This window comes from Narcine bancroftii, chromosome 3 (assembly GCF_036971445.1).
Source record: "Narcine bancroftii isolate sNarBan1 chromosome 3, sNarBan1.hap1, whole genome shotgun sequence".
NCBI classification, from domain to species: Eukaryota; Metazoa; Chordata; class Chondrichthyes; order Torpediniformes; family Narcinidae; genus Narcine; species Narcine bancroftii.
The window spans coordinates 45,003,872-45,023,778 of record NC_091471.1 but is presented as its reverse complement, the minus strand read 5'-3'; positions in this window follow the sequence as shown (position 1 = coordinate 45,023,778).

Sequence of the window (19,907 nt, the reverse complement as noted above, 5' to 3'; positions counted from 1 at the left end):
ACAACACTGACTTTTACACCCTCTCCAATTTCACCACTCCAACAATCTACTATCCAAGTCTCATCACCTCTAGAATTGAGATGATCCAAATGTCACATCAAGCCACCAGACAGACTCAATTTGTAATCTTAACTACACTTTCTAACTGTCTGTACCTTTAATTTAGTCTTTACCTTAGTCTTAGACCGTCGCGGCCAGCTTTCGTTTCAAAGGAGTGGTCCTGCCTGTGGTGATCCTTGGTATTGGTTGCTTGTATGTAGAAATAGCCACTTGTTGTTGCTTGTTGCTGATTCTTAAGGAGACTGGCACTGTCGGCTAACCTATCTATAAGTGTCCTGATCTCTGCTCTTTGTTCAGATTGGGACTAGCCTTGTGGATGGCTAGCATTGCTGTGTTCTTGCTAATAAAAACCTACGTTATTCGTTTGACTCAATTCTCATGAGTTATTGACTGCGGTTCACTTCACCTCAACAATTTCCTTCCTATCCAGTTGGATGTGCGACAACCAATCCCTTCTAAACAAGGTGGGTCCTTTTGTGTCTACAATGTAAAGAGGTAATCCTTTCTTTGTATGTCCCTTATACTCGATGTTTACTTTACATTTCCCTAGCACTTTGACTTCCTCTCCGGTAACCATCTTGAACACTATGTCTGACCATTTCATTTCAAGTTTGGGCAATAATTTGTTTTTCAGATCTTTGGACATTAAGTTCCATCAGGACCAGTTCATTGTTAACTTCAATATGCACAAAACATCATGACCTGCAATCAATTACACTACGGATGTACTTTACTGCCAATGCTTCGTCATCCTCAGAGTCACTTTGGTACTCTAGCTCACTGTTGGAACTTTTGTCATTTCCCCTGAGGGTTTTATTATTTTGGAAAATTGTTTTATATACTTCATTTTTTGGTTTTACTTCCCTTGGTGACCTTCTTTTGCTCTTTACTTTTTACTGTCTTGGATACTTTGACTTGATGTGTCCCTCCTTGTCACACAAATAACACATCCTTTTTGTGATAACAGTTATAAGGGCTGTGGTTATTCTCATTGATCCAGTCTCTTCCCCACATGCTCCCCTTGTATAATATCAATGTTGCAATCAGACATTTCAAAACTCAATGCTATCTCATAGGCAGACTTATTGCCAAAATATTTCCTGCTCATCAATCGTTGTTGGGCATGGAGATCAGCCAAACCTATTACCAACATGTCTCTCAGGCCTTGTCCAAAAATTTTCCGAAACTGCATGTCTCCGACAACTTACATAATTCGGCAAAATATTGGTTCACAGTTTAACCTGTCTTTTGCTTTTGGATGTAGAATTTGTATCTTTCCGCAATTACCACTGGTTTTGGGGACAGATGCTCTCCAACCAGGTCACATAACTCTTCATAAGAGTGTCAACAGGGTTTGATCAGACTGTATGCTCTGTTCTGTTCCCACCTTGCTTAAAAACAGTGCCTGTTTTATCTTGCAGGTTTCTGTATTCCTCACACCATTGGCAATGCAGTACATCTCGAACCTATCCACATAGTCATACCAGTTTTCCATTTCTTTACATTCCCCAAGTCGTCTTTCCATCATTTTAACTACTTATTATTCAGTAACAAGGAAATCCAGAATTGATTCTCACTTTTTGTCGTCCTCCTCTCGAGTGTCTTCCCTTTCTACTGCCAAGTACGTGCTTGCGTCTCACTGTAGCCTGATAGTATTCCTTATATTTCACTCAATTTTCAACTCCGACATCCTTCTTTTTCTGAAATCCTGTAGATCCCATCCTCTGGAGTTTATCCTCATCGCCACTTTGTCGTGTATTTCCCCTTTGGAAATAACATGACTGGAGAGGAGCTGTAAGCACGTTTTTCTTTATTTGAAAATGACGCCACTCTGAAACTCTCCCACAACACAACACATGCGCTGAGTACCTGACATCATGCACACATGCATATGTATCCCATACATACAGCATCTGCAGACTTTCATGTTTTACTCTTACTCCATCTGTATCATTCCAAAGAATTGGCATTTTTCTCTTTATGAAGCATTTACCAGTACACAGCTTGAACACAGATTTTCCAGCCCTGTCCTTCACCTCATGTGAATGATCATCTACTTCACAAAACTGGAGCAATCTGCAATGCCAATGGTCCACTGTATCCTTTGTAATCTCAGCTATTTTCATTTGGAAGCCACATGTTGCTTTACTTGGAACTTGTCCAATTAGTGTGCTAAATGTTTTACATTCCAGTACTTAGCACCGGCATCTTTTGATCAAAATTTTGGTCTCTGCCAATCCAGGGACATTTACTTCCATTAATGGCTAACGGAATTGGTGGCTAATGGATCTGGCCAATGTTCTCTGTTGTTTGTAAGGTAAACAATTGCAGATCATTGAAATATGACATTAAAGCTGAAATTGCTTAATTACTCAGCAGGTGACAAGGTATCTATGGAGAGAGAAGCAAAGTTAACATGTCAAGAACTCGGAATTGCTAAAGAAAGTCAGCAGGTCACACAGCCTCCATAGGAAGTAAAGGGTAATTGATAGTTCAGGCCTGAGCCCTTCCTCAGGAGTACTGAAAACACCAGACAATACCGATTTTGCTTCCTGAACACTATTTTATGGATTTTGGGCTGCTGATCATAAAAAGTCACTTTAAAATTTTTCTATCAAACACAGTTTTTGGATATAACCAATTTTTGTGATTTCCTGCAATATTTTAAGTCAACTGCAAGCATACAAAACCACGGAGTGCAACATTTCATTGAAAATTTATTTTCTGATTTGCACTCGGACTTCTTGGTGCAGTCAGTGGTGAACAGGTTTCACCAGGACATTGCAGCCATGGTAAATTGGTATCAGGGCAACTTGAATCCATCAATATTGTAGGAAACTGATACGAGAGGCATCAGACCCTAAGTACAAATGAAAATCAGCGGCAAAACATTTTTAGGCCAGTTGAAATAATGCAATGGTTTAATATCATTATGCGATTAAACATGCTAAATTTAATAAAAGTTAATTAATGTTTCTCCAACTTCCAACAGGATACCGTAAATCTGAAATTATCTTTGTGTTCAGTTTGAAGTTGTCTACATTAATACCAATTTTTTTTTTCAGGAATGGGCTTTATGAGGGGCTCCAGCCTGAAACATCGATTATGTAATTTTAACTTTGCTATATAAAGGACACTGACCAGCTGATTTTCTCCAGCATTGTATTTCCCGGTTTGAAGCCTTGCTTCTAATTTTGTATATGCTTGGTATTCTGACCATGCCATGTGACCCAATACTGAGGCCTTCACTACTTTGTACAACAATTGAGTCCACTGGTATTAAAGTGTTCACAAAAAAAGGATTAAAATTATTCACACTTTCTACTTTAATAACTAGAAATTCAATGAAACTGAATTAAACTAAATAATTTGACAGAATAAGTGGAAGAGAGTAACAAAAAGGTGTAATAAAGACTGAATTGTGTATAGAATGAAGCATGAAATAGGAACAGAAGGTCATACAGCTCAAGACTGTTTCACCATTCATAACTGATCTGATGTTGGTCTGATTACATTCCTACCTGTTCCCAATGGATTTTGACACCACGGCAGGGCCCAAATCTACTGTTAACCATTTAAGATCTGAAATGTTCACCCTGTTTCTCTCTCCATCGTTCCTGTCTGAACTCCTGAATATTTCGAGCATTTCTGTTTTTGTCTCTAAGAACATTACTGCCACTGTAATATTATTTGAAATATAGACACTCTTATAAGGTGGAGAAAAGACAGTTCCAAGAAAGCTAATAGCCAACGGTGTAATTAAAGATTGACTTTACCTAGAATTAATAATTGACAATGTTTGTCACTATTCAAATATCTTACTGAGCATCACTTTCACTCCTGACACGATTTCCATGTCTGTCACTCATAGTACAATGACATTCCATATGAAGTGTTCGCTTTGGTACAGTACAGGTGTAGCTTAAATTAGACACCTGGGAAATAGACCACTGGATGGATTGCTACTTATCTTTAATTCTTTTGATCTCTCATTCAGCATGGACAGATATCACCCCATTTTACTAACTCCTCAATCTCATTCTCAACCAGACAGCTCCCAACCCTCTGATTTCCCCAGTCATTGAGGATATTTTGACCATTACCTCCAATCTTCTCAGCTCCACCAATGCTTCTGTTCCAAACCCACTCCTATGTCTATAACCTCCGAGCTCCGATCTGACCCCATCAATCCCCTGAGGTTCACACTGGGGCTCTGATCTCATTTTCCGCTGGCCAGTAACCTTATTACAGTCTCTGTCAACAAACACCAATCTCAAAGTCCTCTCTGAATATTCTTGCACCTCACCTCCCCCCCCCACTCCCCCCTAAACTCATCAACCTTATTCCATGCTCTAAATTTATTTTTCCATCTCTCATTTCCTTTCCCACTGCCTGCTGAACTTTAATGTCAGACCCTGGTGAGTTTAATGCAGTACACCTAAATGAAAGAATAAAGATTATAGACCATTCAATTTTAATGTGTCAAGTACATTATGTTAAATTTTAGATTTTATTTACAACACGGTAGAAACCCATACTGGACATTTAAACTCTTGCTGCCTAATTACACCCAAATTAACCAACAACACTATACATTTTGGAGGGTGGGAGGAAACTGAAGCATTCAGAAGACATGGGGAGAATTTACAATCTCCTTATGGTCAACGCTGGATTCGAACCCAGATCGCTGTTACTGTGATAGTGGTGCTAACTGCTGCGCTAAACTTGCTGCCAATTAATATCCACTAATTCTAAATTGTTCTTGATAATGCTTCCTGATTTGGCAGCCGCGTGTCCATGGGCAAAAGTGGTGGTCAATATTATTTTTTGGATTATTATTGGTGATTCATCATCTGTAGGAATTGAAGAGTTGAGGCTGTATATCATTCATGAGAAGACACTGTTGCCTCCAATATTTCTGATAATTATTAACAGTGTTTAAAGGTATTTTTTATGATATTAATGTTAATAAAAGTAAATCTTTTGAACAGACATCAGTCATTTTCATTGTCTATGATGGTTTATCATGTCAGCTGATAATAATCAATCCTATAAACCCACTTTCTTTTTCCCATGTCTATGTCCTGGGAGATTTCATTAAAGATCATCATCGCCATTTCAGAGATGGAAAAGATATTGATGATTCAATGTGGTGAAGCAGAGTTAAATGTATAAACCTTTCACTGATCAAGCACTCTCCCAATCTTTAGAGGAAAGCTGCAAGGGCTATTACTTGCAGTAATGCCCATGTGATAATGCTCATCTTCACTACCAGATGAGCTCAATGCCTTCTTTGCCTGATTTGATCACCAGAACAAGGAGGAATTGCTGTGCACCCCACATCCCTCTACTCTCAGTATCTGAAGATGGCATGTGGGCAGCTTCAGGAGAATGAATGTAAGGTAGGGGGGGAGGCGTGGCGTGATGGCGTAGGCTAGAGACGTGGGTGGACATCTCTCCCAACAGATTAAAGGAAAGCCCATTTTGAAATACCCTTCTGCAGTATAAAATACTTAATAAACCATTATAAGAAGAAGAAGGAATAATTATGAAGAAAACTAGAGCTCAAATAATGAAGAAACTGATTTTAAAACAGTCAATAATTTTGGAAGAAGTGTGACGCACTGCGGCAGACTCAAAACACAAAAGACGGTACTGCAGGCTTTATTCTGCAAAGAGTCTGTGCACATCAGTTTCGGCAGTGGTGGCTCCAGAGTGACTGGCTCAGGAGGGGCCGGCTCAGACTTTATATTCGGGTCAGCTGATTGACAGCCGGCCAGGTGGAGTCAGCCCCCAGGTGGTCCTTCTGCAGGGTACAGAAATCACCCCCTCCTCCTGCAGTAGGCTAATGGTCATATCACCATAGAGCTCGATCCAGGATATTCGAGTAATGCTCCTCCTCGCTCCCAGCGATGACAACCGGTGACTCTGAGAATGAAGCCCTCAGTCAGGTTACGCGACCACAAGCCAGCCGGCCGCAACACCCCCCAAGCACAAAATGGAGGAGCACCATTCCACCTGGTGCTTTTACCATCAGCACTGGGGAGTGGAAGCTCTTAAGTGCTGACAACCATGTGACTACCAGGGTAAATGACCCGGCCAGCCACCGTTGATAGCTGTGACAGCTGGCCATGCGGACAGCCTCCTACACATTATCAACAAGTCCACCGGCCGACATTTTCTGGTGGACACAGGAGCAGAGCTGAGCATCCTGCCCCCCACCACCCTCGAGACACGCACCCAATCTCATGGTTCCACCCTGCGGACAGCCAATAAGTTCGGACATCAAGACCTTCAGTACCCGCAGGGCGCAGATCCAGATCGGGAAAGAGAAATTCCATTGGAAGTTCGTGTTAGCCTCAGTGGCTATTGCATTGTTAGGGGGCGACTTCCTGAGGGCACATGGACTGTTGGTCGACATGAGGGGCAAGAGGCTGGTCAATGCTCGCACCTTCCATTCGATGTGCCTGGATGCCATGAACGCCCACAGGCCCGAGATCGCTGCCATCGCCACTTCCAGGGATGATATTCGAACATACTCCATGAGTTCCCCACCATCCTTCAACCACGATTCAGCGGACCTTACCCCAGCATGGGGTATAGCATCATATCTCCATGCAGGGCAAACCACTGCACACCAAACGCAGATGGCTTCCACCCGATAAGCTGCAGCTGGCAAAGGAGGAGTTTTCCCGGCTGCAGGAGTTGGGGATCGTCCGTCACTCGAACAGCACCTGAGCATCCCCTCTTCACATGGTGCCCAAATCTTCTGGGGAATGGAGACCCTGTGGTGACAGGTACCTGGTTCCACACATTCAAGACTTCACGGCCAATCTCCATGGCGAGCAAGTCTTCTCCAAGGTCAATCTAGTGCGAGGGTATCATCAAATCCCGATCCACCCCAAAGACATTGGCAAGACGGTAATCGTCACCCCTTTTGGCCTCTTTGTATTCCTGTGTATGCCTATCAGCCTTTTCAGTACCTCATGGATGCAGTGGGTAGGGACTTGGACTTTGTGTTTATCTACCTGGACAATATCCTTATCGCCAACCACAACCGTGGAGAGCACAAGGCCCACCTCCATACCCTGTTTGCCCGACTGGCAGAGTTTGGCCTCACGATCAACATGGCCAAGTGCCAGTTTGGCAAGCAGATGCTGCAGTTCCTGGGGCACATCATCTCTGCAGCAGGTGCTGCCCCGGCACCAGAGAAGGTTGTGATTCCCCAAGCCAACCACCCTCAAGGATCTGCAGGAATTCGTGAGAATGGTGAATTTTTACCATCGGTTCATCCCCGGCACCATCTGCACCATGTGACCACTCTTCATGTTGATCACCACTAAAGAGAAAGTCCTGACCTGGTCGAAGGAGGCAGTGACCACTTTTGCCGCAACAAAGGAGGCCCTCACCAACGCAACTCTATTGGTGCACCCACGCCCAGAGGCACACACGGCACTCTTGGTGGATGCCTCAGCCACGATGGTAGGGGGCGTACTCGAGCAGTGGCTCAATGGACAGTGGCAAACAGCTGCGTCCGCTGGAGCTCAAGTACTGTGCTTTCGACCAGGAGCTCCTGGCGCTCTACCTGGACATCTGGCACTTTCGATACGTTCTGGAGGGCAGGCCCTTCACAGTGTTCATGGATCATAAGCCCCTCACACAGGCCAAAGATCCTTGATCGGCTCACCAGCAATGTCACTTATCCTACGTGTCAAAGTTCATCACCGACATCCGGCACAGGGCAGACAAAGACAGCGTTATGGTGGATGTGCTCTCTCGTCCGACTACACACAGTTGGCACAGGCCCAGAAGCTGGACACAGAGACACAGGGTCTCCGGACATTCTCTGGCCTCGAGCTCCAGGGCATTCAGTTGCCCAACAGCTCAGACACGCTGCTCTGCGACATCTCCACTGGCTCGCTGCGCCCAGTAGTCCCACTGCAGTGGAGGCCGAGGGTTTTCAGCTTAGTCCACGACCTAGCCCACCCCTCAGTGAAGACTTCAGTGCAAATGGTGGCAGAGCGGTTTGTGTGGCACGGACTCAAAAAGGAGGTGGGCGAGATGGCAAGGAACTGCACCAGATTCCAGGCCTCCAAGGTCCACTGGCATACGCAGGCCCCAATCCAGCAATTCGACCTGGCGGTGCGGAGATTTCAGCACACCTACGTTGATGTCATAGGCCCCCTGCCGGTGTCCAGAGAAGCACACTACCTTTTCACAATAGTTGATCAGACCATGAGATGGCCGGAGGCCATTCCCATCAAAGAGGCTTCCACAGAGACTTGCGCCAGGAACCTAGTCAGTCATTGGATCGCTAGGTTCGGAGTCCCAGCACACATCACCAGTGACAGGGTTGCCCAGTTCACCTCCACGCTCTGGGCTCAGTTGGCGAACCTCTTCGGGGTTAAACTCCACCACACCACAGCCTACCACCCGCAAGCAAATGGTTTGGTGGAGAGGTTTCATCGTCATATGAAATCCGCCCTCATGGCTCGCCTCACTGGCCCAGGCTGGGCAGACCAACTGACCTGGGGTCCTCCTTGGCATCAGAACAGCACCCAAGGAGGTGAGATAAAGCCTGTGGCAGTGGCCTATACCTTTACATCAACACAGAATGGTGTAAGGATTCTGCATGAGTCTCCAGTCACTGCTCAACGCTGGTGGAATTTGTGACTGTCAGAGGAAGATAATTTTATCTACCATGGGAATTCACCATGGTCCTCATGGTTGAAGTGTACATCACCACCACCTCCCGCCCCCCCACCCCCCATCCCTCACCAACCCAGTGCTAACGCTAAGGAAGTGATCTGGGAACTGTATGCGACTATAAACAAATAGCAGACTGCACATCCTGACGGAGTGATTATTATTATTGGGGATTTCAACCAGGTGAACCTCAAGTCAAGGCTACCTAAATTTAATCAGTATGTGGACTGTGCTGCGAGAGGTTTAAAAAAATGTTGCCTGGGTTTCAGGGTTTGAGTTACAGGACAGGCTGGGACTTTATTCCCTGGAGCGTGGAAAATTGAGGGGTGATTTGATAGAGGTATTTAAAATTATGAGGGGGACAGATAGAGTCAATGTGGACGGGCTTTTTCCATTGAGAGTGGGGGACATGGATTGAGATTGAAGGGGGAAAAGTTTAGGGGAAATATCAGGGGGAACTTCTTCCCTCAAATGGTGGTGGGAGTATGGAATGAGCTTCCGGCCGACGTGGTAGATGCAGGTTCAATTTTAATATTTAAGGAAACATTTGATAGGTATGTGGATGAGAGAGGTGTGGAGGGTTATGGGTTGGGTGCGGATCAATGGGACTAAGTGTTCAGCATGTACTAGACGGGCTGAACTGGTCTGTTTCTGTGCTGTAATTGTTATATGGTTATAGGGATGAACATGTTCGACTTTTTGTGAATGAACATTTCTGATGCATATCAGGCCCCGCCCCCACCTCGGATACTCAGACAATATCACTATAATGTTAATCCCAGCATACAGACTGCTTGTCAGAGACTCCAGACGAGTTCTGTCGCAGGTTAAAACCTGGCCAGCCAGGCCATTCATGCACTTCAAGACTGTTCTGAGCGCACTGACTGGCACATGTTCAAGGAAGCAGCAACCGGTGGTGACTGCATCAATCTGGAGTATACAACATCAGTGTCCACCTACTTCAGTAAGTGTTCTGATGACATCACTGTGCCCAAGACCAATCAGAAGCCATAGATGACAGCAGAGTGTGTGTGCTGCTCAAGAACCGAGATGGTGCCTTTCAGAGCAAACATCAAGGTAGCCCTAACTATTGCAAGAGCCAAGCTGTCTAAGGCCATCAAGGAAGCAAAGTGTACACATGCCCAGTGCATTCATAGTCACTTTGTGGATAGCAAAGACACGCGATGCATGTGGAAGAGCATCTAAGATATCGCTAACCACAAGACTACACTGTCTGTCTGTCCTGGTGATGCCTCCCTCCCAAATGCACATGGCGGGGAAAAAGACCACCTCTCATCCAAAATGATCAGGTGCTGTGTCTTGCAGTGGCTGATGTGAAGAGAGAGCAAGGCAAGGTCAACCCATGGAATGCTGGACCAGAAAATATTCCCGGCCGAGTGCTCAGCAGATGTGCAGCTCACCAAGCAGATGTTCTTACTGATATCTTTAACATCTCCCTGAGAAACGCCATAGTCCCAATGTGCTTCAAAGTCGCACCATTGTTCCCGTGCTGAAGAAGTCATCTGTCTCCTGCCTCAACTGGCCTGTTCTGTGCTGTAAGTGGTTATATGGTTATATGATAAATAAAGGTGATTTGACTTGAGAAGAGAAGGCTCAGGGTCCATGTCAGCAACAAAGAATATAGTGCATTTTTTTTCACCAAAAGCAGATCGAAAAGAAACTACAAAATGTGCACATCTTTATAATCAAATACTTTGGCAGGTCATTTGGATGATTGGTTACATATTCTTTATCCTGCTTTTAATAAGAATGATAGCTGACAGTCACTGTAAACAGGAGACTGGATCAGCATTGCATGCAATTTGGACATGTTCAAAAGTAAAAACTTTCTGGGAAGAGCTAAACCTAATATTAAACAAAATCACAAAAAAAATAATATACCAAAAGATCCAAAAAAAATTCTGTTAAATAATATGTGACAAAAAATTAGGACTAAAATTAGACAGAGCCCAAATAAGATTTATTATGGTAGCTCTAGCAGTAGCAAAAAAATGTATTATGATAACCTGGAAAATGGAAACAAGCCTTAAAATACAACAGTGGTTTACAGAAATGAACAAGTGTATTCCATTAGAAAAAATGACATACAATCTGAAAGACAAATGTACATTATTTGAACAAATTTGGGAACCGTACATAAAATATGTCGGAGAATGCCGACCACAAACCTCCATCTCTTAAAGTGACATAATTTATAAGCACGATTAGATTTAAATATGTGAAAGTGGATGATACGGCTTCTTTCTTTTTTTTAATTTCTTTGTTTTATGTGTTTTATTATTTATTGATTATGAAGGGGGCTGGGGAAGGGGAAGGGATGAAAGGGGGAAAAAGAAGAAATGTCACTTTGCATATATTGATGAGATATTGTTATTGATATGACTGATCATGCAGGAAATTTTTTTTAAAATTAAAATAATGAATGATAACTGACAGTTACAGAACCTAAACTATTATTGCAGAATTCAAATGATTCTAAGAATAACTGATAACTATTATTCTTTACTTTTACTGAGAGGCTTCAGATCAATGTGTTTTTTCTGCCTTGTTCCTCCCTGCAGTGGTTTGATGTTCAATGACAACCTCTCTAAAGGATGGCCAACTGTTTTCTGACCCATCTTTTAAAAAAACATAGACTCAATGAAACAACAAATTCAGCACATTGACACATAAGAGCAGTAGAGGAATAAAAAAGAAGAGGAAATGGAATGATATTTAAATTCATGGACTTCATGGAATTTATAAGAGTTTATTATTATACACAGAAGTATAATATACACATGCAATTTTTCAAAATTTTATTTATGATTTTCATAGACTCACAAAACTGAAGGGATCAATCTCTCCAACATTCCTCTGTATATAGAGTCTGCATTTATCCCCTCCCCCTCCCATCCCCCCCACCCCCATACAATTTAACATACAGTCAAGTAATTTAACGAACATGTCATGTTTCTCCCTCCGATTGTAGTTGATTTTCGCCAGGGGAATGCAGCTCTTCATTTCCACATTACATTATGTAGTTTTTAGTTGGGAGTTGGACTTCCACGAAACCGCTGTACACTTCCTGGTGACCGCCAAGGCAACCTTCACGAGCAAAATTTGGTATTTGGTCAGTCTAAACTGTATATCTCCAATATCCCCCTGAAGATACCACTCCTGATCCTGTGAAAAATCTACTTTTGTAATTTTTTTCAGAATGTTCCCCAGGCCTTCCCAGAAGGGTATATAGGCAGATGAAGCGGATAAAAGTTTCCACCTCCACACCATCTCTAAATCACATCTCTGAAATTTCAGGCTTTGATTTGTGTAATTTTTGTGGTGTGAGGTACATCTGGTGCAAGAAGTTGTATTGCACCAACCTGGATCTGGTATTGATGACTCCAGTCACACTGTCCAGAAACAGGTCTTGCCACCACACTTCATTGATTGTTGTTCCCAAGTTTGACTCCCATCTCTCCTTTGACCTGTGCAAGCCTGGCTTCAGGCCCTCACTTTGATATATGTAATACATCTTAGAGATAAGTTTACACACATTCCCCTGTCGAATTAGAATCTCTATGTCACTACAGTCAGGTAGGGTCATGAATGGTTCCAATTTTTCCCACAAGAAAGATTTTATTTACAGATAGCAGAAGAATGTGAGACAAATCATATTTGTTTTTCAACTATTCAAATGACATTAGCTGCCCCCTTTTGTAACAATACACCTGATCTCCTTCTGGCACCAGGTGTCCAGGATTTTATTACCCAGAGTCAGGGGTATTAACTTATTCTGCGTCACGGCATTTTGGGGGATATCCCCACCTTCCATTCAATATATTGTTTTACTATTTTCCATGTCTGGAGTACTTTTTAGGATGGGGAATTGACCAGGTCAAGTAGGCAAGGATGCCCATTGTTCCCAGTGCTGTACATATTCGCCGAGATCCAGACATAAAAGGGTTCAAGGTTCAACCTTTTTGCTGAAGATGTGTTGGTATATTTGAGAGATCCTGCGGGGTGGGGGGGGGGGTGGTTGGGGCAGGGGGGAGTCATTGACCAGGCTGAGGACTACACTAGAAAAATATGGAAAGGTTTTGGGGTATGAGGTAAATTTGGACAAAAGTGAGATAATACCTTTGATGTGTGGTGATTATAGGCAGTATTAAGAAGGAAACCAGTTCAAATGGCTGCAAGAAGGCATTAAATATCTGGGGATTAAAGTAGATAAATATTAACATAACTTATACTTTTGTTCCAGAAGTTTGAGGAGGATCTGGTTAGGTGGAGGACTCTACCGATAACGTTGATGAGCAGAGTCAACTGTGTCAGAGTAAAGGCAATGTCAAGGCTCCGATATCTTTTCCAATCATCGCTCATTTTATTGCCTCGGGGTTTTTTTTTAAAAGTGCTCAACAAATGTGTAAGAAAGTTTCCATGGAATGGGAAAGTAGCTAGAATCTCCATGGAAAGGTTGACATGGGACTACAACTTGGGGGGTTTAAAATGACCTGATTTTAAAAAGTATTATTGGGCATCCCAGGAGAGGTTTATTACCTCACTCTTACGGGTGCAAATTGGACTAGACTTTAGTAGGCGAATAGATCACTGAAGAAGCTATATATAAATGCGATGCCAAATTACTTTCAAAGCATGAAAGTTTTACTTGATGCAGCTTCCCAGTCATATAAAAAAAAATTAAATTTTATTTAAAAATATGGCAAGTTTAAAATTGTAAAGATAAATGTTCTCTGAAGTAACACATAAGCTTTGGTGAAGATGGGAGCAAATATTCAGCCAGCATAAAGCCTTGGTCATGCTTTGTTCATAGCAGCTGTTGAAATAAAGTTGTGTGAAACAGCAATGGCTTCCCCTAGGATGAAGAACTGGTTGAAGCCACTCACCATTGGGTTGATTTTCTTAAAGTATCTCCTTATTCCTGCTAAGTAGGAGTCTCCTAGTCAGAGGCTTAATCTGCAAATTTGAGAGAGGGTGGTTAATTAACTAACAAGTATTGTTCATCTTTCGGGTGGTTCCGAGAATGGGGAGGAACCTGCAGATGCAGCAACAGTTAAATGTTTTCAAATAAATAAAATGCTTTAAGGTTTATATATTCATGCAAGTGAAGTTTGTTCAGTGCCAGTACAGTGCAGTATTTTTGTCTTTTGTCTTTTAAACTGTTTATTCTTAGAGCAGGTGTATTAGTTAGACATTGTTAGAGTTAAGCCTCATTGGGTTCTCTTCTGGGGAAGGTCTGACCTGTACAAAAAGGACGGGCTGTACCTGAACTGCAGTGAGACCAATATCCTGGAGATCAGATTTACTAGAGCTGTTTGGGAGGGTTTAAACTAGTTTGGCAGGGGAGTGGGAATCAAAATGTGAGTGGTAGAAAGACAAAAGCATGATGCTATGTGTTTGAGTTGGTGAGGAAGGACAGGGAGGGACAAAACATAAAGGTGGCCAGTTATAGGGTTTGAAATTTGTCTATAGCCCCTTTCACACTTTCACCCCACTAAATTAGTCATTCAGTGTATCGGGATAGTAATTTACATTTGGCTTTTCACATTTGACCACTCCTAACTGGGACAGTCAATGCTTTCACACTTGCAAGAGCCATCTCCGGGATTAAGACTGTTCTATCTTCTACTGGTGCAATTACCTATTTCACACTTGTTTGATTGCAATGCAGGCTTCTGCAGATGCCAGGGATTATACTAGGGGTAGAGGCAGACAATCCCCGGTGTGAGATGATGTCATCTGATGCCGGCATTGAGCTGATTTTGCTTTCACACTTGGCACTTTTAAGGCCGATTGGCATTTGATTCCTGAGATCATTTGCAAGGTTGAAAGGGGCATATTTCAATGCTAGGAGTATTAGGAATAAAGGGGATGAACTTAGAGCATGGATCAATACGTGGAACAATGATGTTATGGCTGTTACTGAAACTTGGCTGGAGGAAGGGCAAGATTGGCTGATGCAAATACCTGGGTTGAGGTGTTTTAAAAAGAATAGGATAGGAGGTAGAAAAGGAAGGGAGGGAGCAGCATTACTTGTTATAGATAGTATCATGGCTGTAGAAAGGGAGGACGCTGCGGAGGAAATATCCACTGAGACAATGTGGCTGGAAGTCAGAAATAGGAAGAGAGCTATCACTATGTTGGGAGTAGTCTATAGGCCCCCAAAAAGCCCTCGGGACACTGAGGAACAAATAAATAAGCAGATTTTGGAATGGTGTGGGAAATACAGGGTTGTAGATATGGGTGATTTCAACTTCCCTAATATTGTCTGGCACCTATTGACTGCAAGAGAGATAGATGGGCTGAATTTGTCAAGTGTATACAAGAAGGATTCCTGACACAGTATGTTGGGTGACTGACTAGAGGAGAGGCCATACTGGATCAGGTTCTGGAGAGTGACCCTTCTCGGTGAGCGAGCATTTTAGTGAGAGTGACCACAACTCCCTTAGCTTCAATGTAGCTATGGAAAAGGATAAAAACAGTCAAACTGGGAAAGTGCTTAACTGGGGAAGGGCTAATTATGAAGGGATGAGGCAGGAGCATAGTAAGGAAGCTCGATGAGCTAAAGGTGTGGATTGACATGTGGCATTATGATGTTGTGGCCATTAGCGAGACGTGGTTGAAGGAAGGTTGTAACTGGCAGTTAAATGTTCCAGGATTTCACTGCTTTAGATGTTACAGAGTTGGTGGATTAAGAGGGGGTGGTGTGGCATTACTTGTCAGCGAGGATATTACAGCAGTGCTGAGGCAAGATAGACTGGAGGGCTCATTGAAGGAGGGAGTGTGGGTAAAGCTGAAAAATAAGAAGTGTTAGGTTACTATTATGGGGGTATATTATAGGCCTCCAAATGGGGAAAGGGAACTAGAAGAGCAAATGTGCAAGGAAATAGGTGAGATGTGCAGTAGAAATAGGGTGGTGTTGGTTGGGGATTTCAATTTTCAAAACATAGATTGGGAAATGTAGTCAGTAAAAGGGCAGGATGGCTTAGTATTTATTCATTGTGTTCAAGATTGCTTTTTGCAATAATATGTTGAGACGCCAACTAGAGGGGGAGCAGTGTTAGAATTGTTGTTTGGGAATGTAATGGGGCAGTTGACGGAGGTAAGCGTTGGAGAGAACTTTGGATCCAGTGATCAAGGGTCCATTAGCTTTAGCTTAATGATGGAAAGGGATAGGTTGGGTCCGAGGTTGAAGGTCTTTGAGTGGGGTAAGGCCAGATTTGGATTTGCAGAGAGTTGTGTGGGCTGATCTTTTTGCCAGAAAGGATGTAGAAGAAATTTGGGGGGCATTTAGGGGTGATAAATTGAGAGTACAGGATCTTTATGTTCCAGTCAGGCCGAAAGGAAAGACTAAAGCTTCGAGGGAGCCGTGGTTTTCTGGTGAAATTAAGAAGTTGGTTCGGGACAAGAGGGAGGCCTATACCAAATATAAAAAAACAAGGGATTGAGGAGATATATGGTCTTTACTTAGATTGCAAGAAGAAACTTAAGAGGGAAATTAGAAAGGCAAAAAGAAGGTATGGGGTGTCCATAGCTAATAAGGTGAAGGTGAATCCTAAGGGTTTTTACAGATATGTGTACAGTAAAAAGAGGGTTAAGGATAGAAAAGGTCCACTGGATGATGGGACCGGTGAACTATGTCAGGAACCATGTGAGATGGGATAAATATTGAACAATTTTTTCTTGTCTATATTCACGAGGGAAAGGGACATTGGGCTATACGAGATAAGAGAGGCAAAGGGCTTAATTATGGAGAGGATAGGGACTAGTAAAGTGAGGGTTTTGGAGCTTCTAGGGTAAATAAAGGTGGATAAGTCTCCTGGTCCTGATGGGATTTTTCCCAGGACTTTAAAGGAGGTCAGGGAACAAATAGTGGGGGCACTGACAGTGATTTTTCAAAGATCACTGGAGGAGGGGGTGGTACCACAGGATTGGAGGGTTGTAAATGTAGTTCCATTGTTCAAAAAAGGCATTAGGTGTAGGCCAAGTAATTATTGACCAGTAAGTTTCTTCGAGATAGTATATACACCTATCTGGATAGGCAGAGATTGATTAGGGGCACCCAGCATGGGTTTGTAAAAGGAAAGTCATGTTTGACAAATCTTGTTGAGTTTTTTGAGGAAGTGACAAATTAAGACGGATGAAGGTAGAGTAGTTGATGTGATCTATTTGGATTTTAGTAAGGCTTTTGATAAATTTCCGCATGGAAGGTTAATAAGGAAGGTTCAGTCACTAGGAATTAGTAGAGAGATTGTGACATGGGTTCAGAAGTGGCTGGGTTCAGAAGTGGCTGGAAGATAGACAGCAGAGAGCCATGGCGGACAACTGTCTGTCAGGTTGGAAGCCTGTGACAAGCGGGGTACCTCAAGGATTGGTGCTGGGTCCCTTGTTGTTTATCATTTATATTAATGATTTAGAGGAGGGTGTGGTTAACTGGGTAAGCAAATATGTGGATGATACGAAAATATGGGAAGTGGTAGGTAGTGAGGTAGATTTTCTTGGATTACAGAGGATTTGGTTTGTTTGGAAGAGTGGACTGAAAGATGGCAGAATGAATTCAATGTAGACAAGTGGGAGGTGTTGCATTTCGGTAAAAATAACCAGAATAGGACATAAACAGTTAAGGGGAGTGCATTGAGGCACGCAGAGGAGCAGAGGGACCTGGGGGTTATGGTACAGAGTTCACTAAAGGTGGATTCCCATGCAGGCAGTGTGGCTAAGAAGGCATATGGTATGCTGGACTTCATAAATCATAGTATAGAGTATAGGAGCTGTGAAGTGATGCTGTGGCTGTTTAAGGCATTGGTGAGGCCAGGTTTGGAGTACTGTGCTCAGTTTTGGTCTCCAAATTATAGAAAGGATATAGATAAGGTGGAGAGGGTGCAGAGAAGGTTTACAAGGATGTTACAGCATCTGAATTACAGGGAGAGATTAAAGATACTGGGACTTTATTCACTGGAACGTAGACGACTGAGAAGGGACTTGATAGAGGTATTTAAAATTATGAAAGGAAGAGATAGATTAGACATAAACAGACTCTTTCCCCTGAGGGCAGAGGAGGTTGGAATAAGAGGCCATGAGTTAAAGGTAAAGGGGGCAAAACTTTAGGAGAAATATGAGAGGTGGCTTTTTCACTCAGCATGTGGTGGCAGAATGGAATGATCTTCCGAATGAGATAGTTGCATCAGGATCCCTTCTGTCATTTAAGAGAAGGTTGGATGTGTACATGGAGGTGAGGTGGGGGGGTTGGAGGGTTATTGGCAGAGAGTGAGAGGTTTGAGCTAGTAGAGTTGTTCTAGTGAACTGGTGGGGACTCAAAGGGCCGACAGGGCCTGTTTACGCTCCGTAAATGGTTATATGGTTTATATGGTAACTGTGAAATGCACTTATCCAGCATGTACCAATCCCCAATGGTGCCAAATACCATGGGTTTTACTGTATATACAGTATAAAAAGAGCAGAAGTCAAAACAATAATAAATATTTATCATGAAAAAAATGTATTTTGTCGCTAGTACTGGTCTTGTAGTATTGTAATTGTATCTCAAAAGTGTACGATTTATCTGGAATTATGAATTAAAACTTCATTGTAAGTGGTGAGTTTAAATTCATGTAGTTAACTCTGAAATGAAAAGCTAATAGTAACTCAAAACCATTATGGGGTGATCCCTATCAAACTTTAATTCTTCCCATGGTTTACACTATCTGAACCCATTGTTCTAACTGGTGGCAGTTGGGGGATGGAGGGAATAAATTTTGATTGGCAGTCACAGATACAGCCATAGAATCATAAAGTTGTAGAATGTAGGAACAAAACCATTAGCCCATCATGTCTAAGTGAAGTATCAGCCTCAGCTCACTTGCCCTCTTCAATTCCATATCCCTTTGTGCCTCACTCATTCAAGTACCAGTATAAATATGCTTCATAAACCTTGTTATAATTCTTGCCCCCAGCTCATTTCAGATACAAATTACTATTTCAGTGAAAAAGTTACCCCTCAAATCCCTTTTAAAATCCTTTCTCTCACCTCAAACCAAAGCCCTCTAGTTTTAGACACCTCCACTATGGGAAACAGACTTTGGTTATCTACCATATCTTTGCTTCATTTCTTTATCATGTCACCTCTCAACCTCCATCATCACAGGGTAAAAAGATTGAGTGTTTTCAATCTCTCTTAATAATAATAATGACCTGCAGAAAACCATTTCCTGGGCAAAGTGGAGTTTCCCGATGAAAATGTAAACCATGAAGGATATCCTACAGCTGTGGTAGTGTCTAAATGACATAACTTGCTACAAAACAAAATCTGGTGCAGTAGGAGATGGCAAAGCTTCACTCCCTGATGAACTCCATGCCTGATTTACCACAAAACGAGAAAGAACCACCACTGTGTGCCCCTATGTCCCCTAATGATCCTCTCCTGTCCATATCTGAGAAGAATGAATTGAAGGAAAGGATCCAGTCTGGACGGACCAACTTACCAATGTATTCACAGATATTTTCAACATCACACTCTGGCAAGGCCTGGTACCCAGCTGTTTCAAACAGGCATCAATAGTACCGGTGCCCAAGAAGAGTCTGGTAACCTGTCAAAAGGGATGAAATGTTTAGAAATGCTTGTGTTGAAGCATATCAGCTCCTGTCTGAGCGGTGACATGGATCCATTCCAATTTGTAGCAAAGGTCCACAATGGATGCCATCTCACTGGCTCTACACAAAACCCTGGAACACCTGAATAGCAAAGATGCATACATCAGGATGTTCTTTATCAATCACAGTTCAGCATTTAGCACCATCATCCCCTCAAAACTGATCAGACTCCTCAACAATAAACTCATTCAGTGACTCATTTAAGAACACTTATTTTTTCATTTTATTGTTACTTTTTTTTTCCTCTCTGCATTGCAGTCATTTGTTTACCCTTGTTTGTTTGTTTGTATGTGTACATTGGGCACAGCTTTTCTTTTGCACTTCCTGGCCAACAGTAAAAGTATTCTCAGGGTTGTACATGGTGGCAGGTATGTACTTTGACAATAAATCTGAAATCTAATTCAAGCATTCCATTCAAGGCAGCAACTTGTGAATCTTTTCTACATCATCTCTAACTTAATCTCAGTCTT